The sequence below is a fragment of the Vombatus ursinus genome, unplaced genomic scaffold (genome assembly GCF_900497805.2).
Source record: "Vombatus ursinus unplaced genomic scaffold, bare-nosed wombat genome assembly UNPS02014951.1, whole genome shotgun sequence".
NCBI classification, from domain to species: domain Eukaryota; kingdom Metazoa; phylum Chordata; class Mammalia; order Diprotodontia; family Vombatidae; genus Vombatus; species Vombatus ursinus.
This window is the reverse complement of record NW_020954729.1, coordinates 2,611,648-2,621,661: the sequence shown is the minus strand read 5'-3', so window position 1 is coordinate 2,621,661 and position 10,014 is coordinate 2,611,648. Positions and strand designations below refer to the sequence as shown.

Below are 10,014 nucleotides of genomic sequence, written 5' to 3'. Positions count from 1 at the left end.
AATTCTTTACCACCACAAAAAGATCTGCTATAAATATTTTTGTACATGTGGGTCCTTTTCCTTTTCCTTTGATCTCTTTAGGATACAGACCTAGTATTGTTATTGCTGGGTCAAAGAGTATGCACAATTTTATAGCTATTTGGTCATAATTCCAAATTGTTCTCCACAATGGTTGGATGTATTCAGAACTCCACTAACAGTACGTTAGTGTCCCTATTTTCCTATATCCCCGCCAACATTTGTCATTTTTGTTTTCTGTCATGTTAGCCAATCTGATAGGTGTCAGGTGGTACTTCAGAATTGTTTTACTTTGCATTTCTCTAACCAATAGTGATTTATACCATTTTTTTCATAAGACTATAGATAGCTTAGATTTCTTCTTCTGAAAACCACCCAACAGAATGAATTCTAACTGATAAAGGCTAGGGTCATCACCTAGAGCCATAATCAGGAATCTTGGCACCTGGGTCAAATTCAGTTGTGGGTTAGGACCATGGTAAGGACATAAAAGACATTCCAACTCGGCCTAAAGTTATGCTGGGAGACAGAGGCAGCTGATCTCTTGGACAGTCTAGACTGAAACTTCAAAGGACTTGGAAGGGAAAGAGGAGGCCACAACAAAGAGACTCTAGGAGTGAAGGTCCTAGGTGTGGTTGTGCCATGCAGGGTGTAGGCTGACAGAGGAATGCAAAGGGAGGTCGAGTGACAATGGTGGCCCCACCCTGAGTCTGAATGTTGGCACATTGGAGCAAACCATCCTATGCCAGCTGCTCTACCTAACTCCTAGCCCACGGCTCTTTCCACTGCTCCAGGCAGCCTCAAAGTACTGATGATAGCAAAAGACTAAGAGACAGAAGCTGGGTTAGAATCTTTAGGCAGAGACAGACAGAGAGAGAGAGACAGAGAGAGACAGAGAGAGACAGACAGAGAAAGAGACAGAGAGAGAGAGAGAGAGAGAGAGAGAGAAGTAAGAATTTTCAGGGAAGCTTTCTGGGAGCTGTTATTATATAGTCATATTCCATTCACTAAAGGAAGAGACTATGGCAAAGTAAACTTTATAGTGGGTCATAGGGAACCAGTGTCAGGGTCATAAAGAGAACCCTTGCTCTCTTGCTCCAGATTCTCTAATCATGTAAGTTGCTCTCTTTCACTGCTTAAAAATTGTAGGAATGTAGTCCTGAACCTTGATCTTGACTTCCTACCTGGGTGTGCCTTGGCCACCCTGAGCAGAATTGTCTGGTCTCTACTGAAGAGCCCAGCTCAATCAACCTCTACTCTTGCTCCGCTGCCTTAACTACAAATAAGACGGAATGAAATGAATCTCCTTGCCTCATGCCTCTTCACTAGGAAGTCAGCCCATATGTGAGCCCACACTGGGCGTGTGATTTTGGGTTCCTGCAGCCCCAGGCTGGGAAGTCCTCACTGGTCCCATGTGATCCTGGAAAGTTCAGCCTGAACTTCTCTTTTCATTGTCCAGGATATTTCTCTAAGGACCAGATCACTTCTGGAACTGGCTTCCCTTAGCAGTTCATGAGTACTCTAAATCAGAGGTGTCAAACTCATTGGGCCGGAAGAACACAAGTAGCACAGCTGCTACTCGTCAGGTGGTCAACGGCGTGGTCAGCCCACAAACGCTGGCCACCTGAGTGACGAGCAGCTATGTGGCAGACTGGGCGGGCTGACTACGCAGGCCAAACCTCCATTATACTTGACCAAAGGCTTGCAAGCACAGATCTGTCCAAGGGAGAAGGCATTGCTGGGATGCCCAAATTCAGCCCCAGCCCCTCCCTGGCGCAACAAGACAACTTTCAGGCAGACACAGTAGGCCAGGGCCCTACTGCTCCTCCTGAAGCTCCAGTTCCCAAAGGACTTGGAGTCTGTGGCTACCTCCCAGGCCCTCTGTGTCCAGTTCCTTCAGAATCATCAGGTCAGCATTCAGGCTATTTGCAGGGGAGGGTGTTGCCAGAAGTCTGGCCTCTGGATAAGTGGGGAGCTCTGAGGCTCCTACAGGCCTGTCCTCGCACTGGGTACATGGGAGAGTGCTCCCAGACACATTCACCCTCTTCTTTCAGCTACTGACTGATGCTCTTGGGGCGGAGGAAAACCAGTCCTGGGAAGGGGCTTCATGCCGAGTTGCTCCCAGATTTTGTTGGTCTCTTTCGTGTTGTTGTTGAGCAGGTCACTCCAGTGTCTGTGGAGGAGTCAATAGTGCTCAGCTCGCAGGAGAGCTCAGGATGATGGTTCTTGGAATCCTGCCTGGCCGAAGCAGTCTGGTTGTCCAGCTTCTGCAGACCAAGCAGGCTGCCAAGCACCATCTGTAATGACCAGGTCAGGGCCACGGCAGAGGTTCTCCACCAGCCACAAGACCTTCAGGCCGGGCAGATTCTTCAGGTAGAAGAGCTAGTCCAGGCTGGGGATGTTCTTTTTCCACAGATAACGTTCACTCAGGTTCGGGCAGTGGCTCATAGGCTCCAGGATGGAAACACTGTTGACACTGAGTGTGATCACTTTGATGCTGGGCAAGTGGCGGACCCGAGGGGCCCAGAGAGTGAGCTTGGGAACATATGACAGACCCCTGCCCAACCGAAGTTGCTCTCATCTGCAGGCCAGCAAACCATATTAATGACATTGGGCAGTGTTGAAGAAAAGAAATTATATAATACAACATAGATAATGTTAATTTGTGGTCTTCTATGTCAACTTGCAGCCTGCAGGGATCCATTTCCATTTAAGTTTGGTAGGACTGCTCTATAGCAGTCCAGATTCAAACTTGATCACCAGTCCTGAATGGTAGTACTGGGATACCCCACCTCACCCCCAAATAGCCCTGGAAAACCAAGCTTGTCTCCAAAGGGGACTCTCTGGTCCTAGCATACTCTCTGCTAAAGGAAGACACAAAGCTGAAATGAATGACCAGTTGTTGGAGTGGGAAAGTGAGACCCTGATCATTTGTTCATCCTTGTATGGCAAACCCTCTCTGCTTTCTCTTGCTCAGTTTGGTGGTCTTTCTACATAAAAGTGCAACTGAGGCTTTGGAGCTCATGTCATTCCTCCATTTCCTAAATAAATGGGCCATTCTTCAGCAGGAAGCTTTCTTTCTTTTTTTTGTTTGTTTTGTTTTTGTTTTTTGTTGTTTTAGGCAATGGGGTTAAGTGACTTGCCCAGGGTCACACAGCTAGTGTAATGTGTCTGAGGCCGGATTTGAACTCAGATCCTCCTGAATCCAGGGCTGGTGCTCTATCCACTGCGCCACCTAGCTGCCCCCAGGAAGCTTTCTCGTAATCTTTTTCTCCGCCAAACAGACTTAAAACTCTTTTGACAATTAACCATATTTCAGTCCAAAGTGCCTCATGGGATTTCCTAATGCCCAAAAGATCACTAAAGTCAGTTAACCAGCTAACTCACTGTTAAAAAAATATATATTAACTTTATTACCTCTTCAGCCACAAAGGAAATACCAGAACAGGGAAATCTCAGCACATATAGTTGACCCTCCATCTCTCATTATCTATTGAAACCCTTGTGTTGGAAAGTCCATAACATGAAAGGCCCAGCACAATTTGGGGGTTTCATTCATTCTTTCTCATTTTGTATGTGTGATCCATCCCTGAGACTGGCTCCCCATATGCAAGGTAAACTCCCAGGTACGGGTTCTTCCTTCTCTGGTTTCTAGTTGTTCCAACACTCATTTCCAGGTGTTGCTCCCAACAGGAGTTAAAAGGTTTTGTCATGTATACTTTGGGGAGAATGTGCCATAGGCTTGGGGGGGGGGGAATGTTCTCTTGCAAATTTTTCTACTATGCTATTTCATTAAATACATTTGCTTTGAACTAATTGTGTCTCCTGGCTGACTTGAGAAGAAGTAAACACATCAGTGAGTGCTTATGAGCAATAATGGTTTCGAATGGATTTGGACCCACAGAATACCTTGAACCTGGGAAGCTTATTCTTGGGGTCCCAGGTGGTACAGCAGAATATGCACAGGAGAGTAAGGCAACTAGGTGGTGCAGTGGATAGAGTGTTGGATCTAGAGTTAGGAAGATCCGAGTTCAAATTTGACCTCAAACTGTGTCACCTTGGGCAAGTCACTTGCCCTCTGTTTGTTTCACTTTCTTCAACTACAAAATGGGGATGATAATAGCACCAACCTTCCAGGGTTGTAAGGATTAAAGGAATGTTTGTAAAGTGTTTACCACAGTGCCTGGCACGTAGTATGTACTATATAAATACTTATTCCCTTTCCTTCCCCTAATATGAAATAAGACTGGAAAGGTAGGTTGGAGCCAGATTGTAGAGGTGAGGCCAAAGAGTTTTTCGTTCATCCAAGAAGCAGTAGGCCACTGAAGAAGACTCTTGAGCAGAGAATTGGTATAGTCAGACCCATGTCTTAGGACAATGAGTCTGATAGCTGTGTGGAAGATAAAGTAGAGAGGCAAGAGACTGGAAGCAAGGAAATCAGGTAAGAGACTATTGCAGTAGTCTAGGAGACACTCTTTTTGACTGTAGATTATAATCTGGGCATTGATCCTTTTTCATTGATTTTTCCCATTATTATTTTACATTGAATCCTCTCATATTCTGCTGTGTACATGGCAATGTTCATTTTGCCTTTTCTCATTTTGTATTTAAGTTTAAAATAAATTTTAAAATTTATAAAAAAATTTTTTCCCCAGTGTCAATGGCTAGTCACTGAGGAAGCTCTGTAATATTCTAGGGCTTAACATAATCCAGAGTAGCATCTGAAGGGCCTCATCATCTGTAGGGAATTTCTCTTCTATTTGGGATCCATGAAGGACACCTTCCATGACACTGAGGCACACCTTAGGCGAACAGGTCTTCTTATTCTAAACCTCACTTGATAGCGATATGCAGAGGATCGTTGAGCAAAGTTATCTCCATGATTGCATTTGACATACACCTAAAATTTATTCAGCATTCCCAAAATAGTAACTCTATTTATATAACTTGATTCTCTACTCTCAATCCAAGAGGATGCTACAACATACCTTTCTAGGCATTGAAAAGAGCCTATCTTCTTCATCCTTTAGTAACATAAGCACAACAGCTGTTTCAAGAGAGCGGCTGTTTACTAGAGGACTTTGCCCTCTGCTAGCCACAGACGCTCTTTAAGGCCTGTTAAAACTAGAGCAGAGGGCAACCAGTCACAGTTCTAGGATCAATAGTCAGATTCCAGCGCATTGCTTTGCTAATTTTCCCCTGAGTCTTGACTGACCATTTAGACCAGGGGTGGGGAACCTTTGGCCTTGAGGCCACATGCGGTCCCCTAGGTCCTCAAGTTCAGCCCTTTGACTGAATCCAAACTTCACAGAACAAATCCCCTGATTTAGACTATGTTTCCCCCAATGCTCTCCTGTGAAGTCTGAGTCTCTGGTCCCTGACCCCAATTTCTGTGCTTGGATTCCCCAATAGCCTATGCCCTTTTGAACAGCCTAGACTTCTAAAAATGCCTCCAGACTTCTCCCTACTCAGACTTCACATCTTGTCTTTTCTTCTCAGATTTGGCTGGACACTGGCCTAACTTCATTTTCTGGGATTCACAGAAACTGTATGATCTCATTTATATTTACTGGCACTCCTAATTGTGATGTCTTGTCTGGATGCTTCATATCTCATCTCTGTGCTTTTGCATTAACTGTCTCCTATGCCTGGAATTCACTGCCTCCTCACCTCAAACTCCTGGAATCCCTGGTTTCCTACAAGTTTCTGTCCAAGCATCACTTACTACAGGTCTTTCCTAGACCATTACACCCCCGCTCCAGCTGGCTTCCACTCCAAGATTACAATGCATTTGATTTGTCTATGTCTTTTTTATACCCATAAAATCATGTTGTCTCCCCAGTTGTAAGCTACTTGAGGTCCCAAACTATATTGGTATCCCTGGCGCTTACTACAGTGCCTGGAGGGTAGTAGGCACTTGATATTTATTGGTGGATAGGTGGATGAATATATTGCCCTCCCCACTAAGCCCATCTTTGTCAGCTCTGTCTCATTGCTGTCCATATTGTAGTACTCATAAGTGCTTCCAGAATGAGGATTATTAACCGTACCCTTTGGGTAAATGTCATTTGTGACCACACACTAGTTTGGTCTCACTCCAGAAGAAATAGACTAAAATTAAGATGGGAGCCATTTTACCAAGCATCAGTCCTGCTCCATTGACCTCAGTTCCACCTCTTTTCAAGAGTTCATGTCTGGCATATCAACAGGACTGGCTGTTGATAGTAGTCGTGTGTCCAAGCTTGGTGTGGAAGTAAAATGAATGACATTTTCCCTTACTCCTGGCCTGCTTTCTACCCACTTTCACTACCCTCATTTCTTCTCCCTTCCCCCCACCCCCTCCAAAGAAATTGTGGAGAAAGGTTAAAGTTCTTCCCCTGGGATTACACAGCTAGTATGAGGCCATGGTAGGACTTGAATGAAGGTCTTCCTGACTTCAAATCTGGCTGGCCATGCCCTGTTATCAACTGTCATATTATCATCGTGGGATTTTAGTGTAGTGTAGTGGGAAGAACTATGGCGTGGGGGAGGAAGGGGCTAAAGGCATAACTATACCAATAACTAACTAGCCATATGACTTCAAGCAAACTACTTCCTCATTCTGCTCCTCAGTTGGACTAAGACCCCTTCCAGTTCTGACATTCTATGGTAATGAAATGACACAGAGGAACTAAGACAGATAAGAGGAAGTCACAACAACTTGGCTGTGTAAAGGTAACACTGTATACATATCATTCAGTGTGTCAGGTGAATTCTAGTAAGTTTTGATTGCAATTCTAAACTGCTCTAGCACACTTAATGTCCATAGTCTGGAAGTCACCCAGAATGGGCATTTGCTCACAACTTAAACAGAATTAAAGGAGGCATTGCTCTGATGCATTGCTACTCTCTAACGCTAAAGAGAATGCAGGAAAAGTCAGCTACCTCTAACCATGAAGAACCTTAATGTGGCGGCCAGGTGGGTAACCTATAGAATCATCGTGCCCATAGGCATTGACATTTCTTTTGATTTTTCTTTATCTCACCTTCATACATCTTCTACTCTCTTTTTCCCATTTTAAACGGTCTGGAAGGTTATTTGCCACAAGGACCCTAGAGGAAATTTTCTATTGTGGTTTTTTCCCTTTGGAACGAAAAGACGAACAATCACAAGGAAATCCCACCTTTCTGAACTACATTTCCCAGCAGACCCCGTTCTGCCTCTAGTGCAGTTGAGAGAGTGAAGAGAAGTTACCGACTCCGGCTACATTGTACACTACAACTCCCAGCAGCCCTTGGAGCTTCCCAGGCCCTCCAAGGCTGAAGAGATTTCCCAGAAGCCATCGGGGTAATTTTCCCAGCCAATCACGTAAGAGAAGAGAGACCGGGGCAAGGAGGAGACCCTTTCCTGTCCCCTTGGTTCTGGTCCACCCAGCACCCGCCCCCTGCTTCCCACCTCCTCCCCCCCTCCGCCCCCCTCCTTGCTGGTCACGTGACAGGGCCCCCCTCGCGAGCCCGTGGGAGGAGAAGAGAGGAGAGGGAGGGGAGGAGAGGAAGGCTGGCTGGGTGGGGAAAGGGAGGAGGAAAGGGAAGGGGGTCGTGAGGGGGCGGAGTGCGGCCCCTGGCGCTGAGCAGCCTTGGCAACAGCAGTGGTGGCGGTGGCCGGGACCGAGGTGCGTCAGGCAGCTGGGGTAGCCTTGGCTCCAGCCCGGGAGGCGAGGACACTCCTTTCTGTGGAGTTGAAGGAGGAGGCGGCAGCGGATCCCCGAGCTTCCTCAGCCTGACTCCTCGGCCTCCCTGCCAACAGGCCCCACCTGCCCCTTTCGGGACCCACCGACGGACGGCCGGACGCACGCACGGGCAGCCTAACGCCAAGGTGCGGAACGCTCGCTGTCAGGCCCAGGCCGGGGGTGAGCGGGATAGCTGGGCGCCCACGTGCTTCGCCCCTTCTTTCACTCCTCTTAAAGACCTTCCTTCCCTCTTTTTTTTCTCCTCTCTTCCTCCTGTTGCCCCCTCTTCCCTCCTTTTCTCCATTTCTTTCCCCTTCTTTTCCCTATTTCTTTCTCTCCTTTTTCATACTTCTTTCTCTCCTTCCTTTCTCTCCCCTTTCCCATTCCTTTCCCTCTTTCCCATTCCTTTCCCCTTTTTTCTCCCCTGCTTTTCCTCCTTTTCCCACTTTCCCCCTTCTTTTACTTTCCCCCCTTTTCTCCCCTTTCTTTTCCTCATTCTCCTCTTTCGCATCTTTTCCTCCTATTCTCCCTCTCCTTTTCTTCCTTCTCCTCTTTTCCTCCCTCCTCCCTTTCCTTCAAGCTCCTCTAACCCCCTCCTCTTATCCTAACTACACCTGTCCAGCTTTCCTCCTAGCCAGTGTCCTCAGAAAAGGGAAAGGAGGGTTTATCTAGATAGAGATCAGAGGAGTAAGACATGAGAGAGAGTAGGTAAGGGTGAAAGGGAAGGACTGCATTTCTTGACTTTGGTTTGTAGATTTCTTGGTCGGTCATTGTTGGAATCAGTTTACATTGCTGTGGGGATCAGCACAACTTCTCTAACCTGTTGCTTTTCTACTCAGACCCATTTAATTTTGGGTAAGGAAGATGGAAAAGGAAACCACTTTTTCATGTTGTGGAAAGGCTTTAGCGTTTAGGCAAGATTTTAGAGAAAGTTGTCCCTGGAATTCCAAAAACTCCTAAGTATTCTAAATAGAGAAGCTAGACATTGGCTACTGCTGTTTGTCCTCTCCTTTAATGTCCCCATTGAAAAATGTTTAAGGTTCATTCTGATTTCCTTTTGAAGATGCTCATTATATGATGGCTTGGAAAGAGCCTTGGATTTATAATCCAAAGACCTTCATTGAAACCTGGCTTTACTACTTAATTCCCTCTGTGAATCCTAATTTCTTTAAATATAAAACGAGGGGGTCTTAGACTTCACTAAATGATCTCGAAGGGCCCTTCCAGCTCTAAATTCTATGATCCTGTAATGTCAAGTCCATGTGGAGAAACCTCTTTCTCCTAATTACAAACTGGGAAGCTTGCACTTAACCTACCTACAAATAAAAGAACAGCTTTTGAGTAAGGGTGAGCTTGTCCCTTACATTGAGAGAATGAATTGTCATTGAAATTGTTAAGGGGAGATTTGAGAGGGAAAGAATGATTGCTTTCTCCTATCCCTCCTTACTCCAGTTAGACTTTGATTTGCAGCCAGAAGTATACAATAACAAGGATAATCTGGATTGCTTGTCTTTAATTTGCTGTGTGCTCAGGAAATCCAAACTATTTTAATTTATCCCTAAACAAACATGATTAGAAAGATCTACAGTTGGAAAGGACATTAGTTACCAGCTTGTCCAAAATTAACATGACATCCTCAATAACTGGTCATCTAGCTTTTATTTGAAGACCTTCAGTGAGGAGACATTTCCTACCTCTTGAGTCAGTCCATTCCACTTTTGGATAGTTCTGATTGTTAGGAAGTTTCTCCTTATGCGTCATTCCTGAATCTAACTCTGCAAATGTTCTGCCCTTATTGTTCAAGAAAAACTGGTCTTATCTTTCCATAGGACAGCTATCTCGTTCCCTCTAAGCATTCTCCTGGCAAGATATCTGCCGTTTCTTCAGCTAGTTCTTATGTAGTGTGCTCTTGAGGCCTTCACTATTCTTGCCCGTTTCTGGATGCTCTCTGACTTTCTAAAATGTGGTACCTCTAGCTGAATGCCGTGCTCTAGATGTGGGACTATAGCATAGTATATTGGGACCGTCACCTTCCTAGGCTTGGATTACTATCCCTTCCATAATATAGCCTCGGTTCCCATTGCTTTTTTTGTTGTTGTTGTTGTTTCTGTGTAAATGTGTTGAGAAGCACTGTAGCATATTGGATAAAGGGCCAGCCTTGGATCAGGAGTGTTTGGATCCGGGCCCTGATGCTGAAAGAACAAATCATCCAAAAGCATTTATTAAGCACTTCCTACTAGCACTTACTGGAAACACAAAGACAAAAGTGAAATAGTCCCTGTCTTTA

At 45.4% G+C, this 10,014-nt stretch overlaps 1 protein-coding gene and 1 pseudogene across 2 annotated transcripts in view; one reads left to right on the top strand and one right to left on the bottom strand.

Annotated features, from left to right (window-relative positions):
- Positions 1-1,559: 1,559 nt before the first annotated feature.
- On the bottom strand, positions 1,560-6,086 carry LOC114030276 (annotated as a pseudogene).
- A 1,546-nt stretch (positions 6,087-7,632) lies between these two features.
- MTM1 (myotubularin 1) overlaps positions 7,633-10,014 on the top strand; it is a 108,297-nt gene continuing 105,915 nt past the window's right edge. For both annotated transcript variants that reach the window (XM_027845085.1, XM_027845086.1), the window contains exon 1: positions 7,633-7,873. The gene's annotated coding sequence lies outside the window, so the exon portion shown is untranslated. The remainder of the gene's footprint in view (positions 7,874-10,014) is intronic.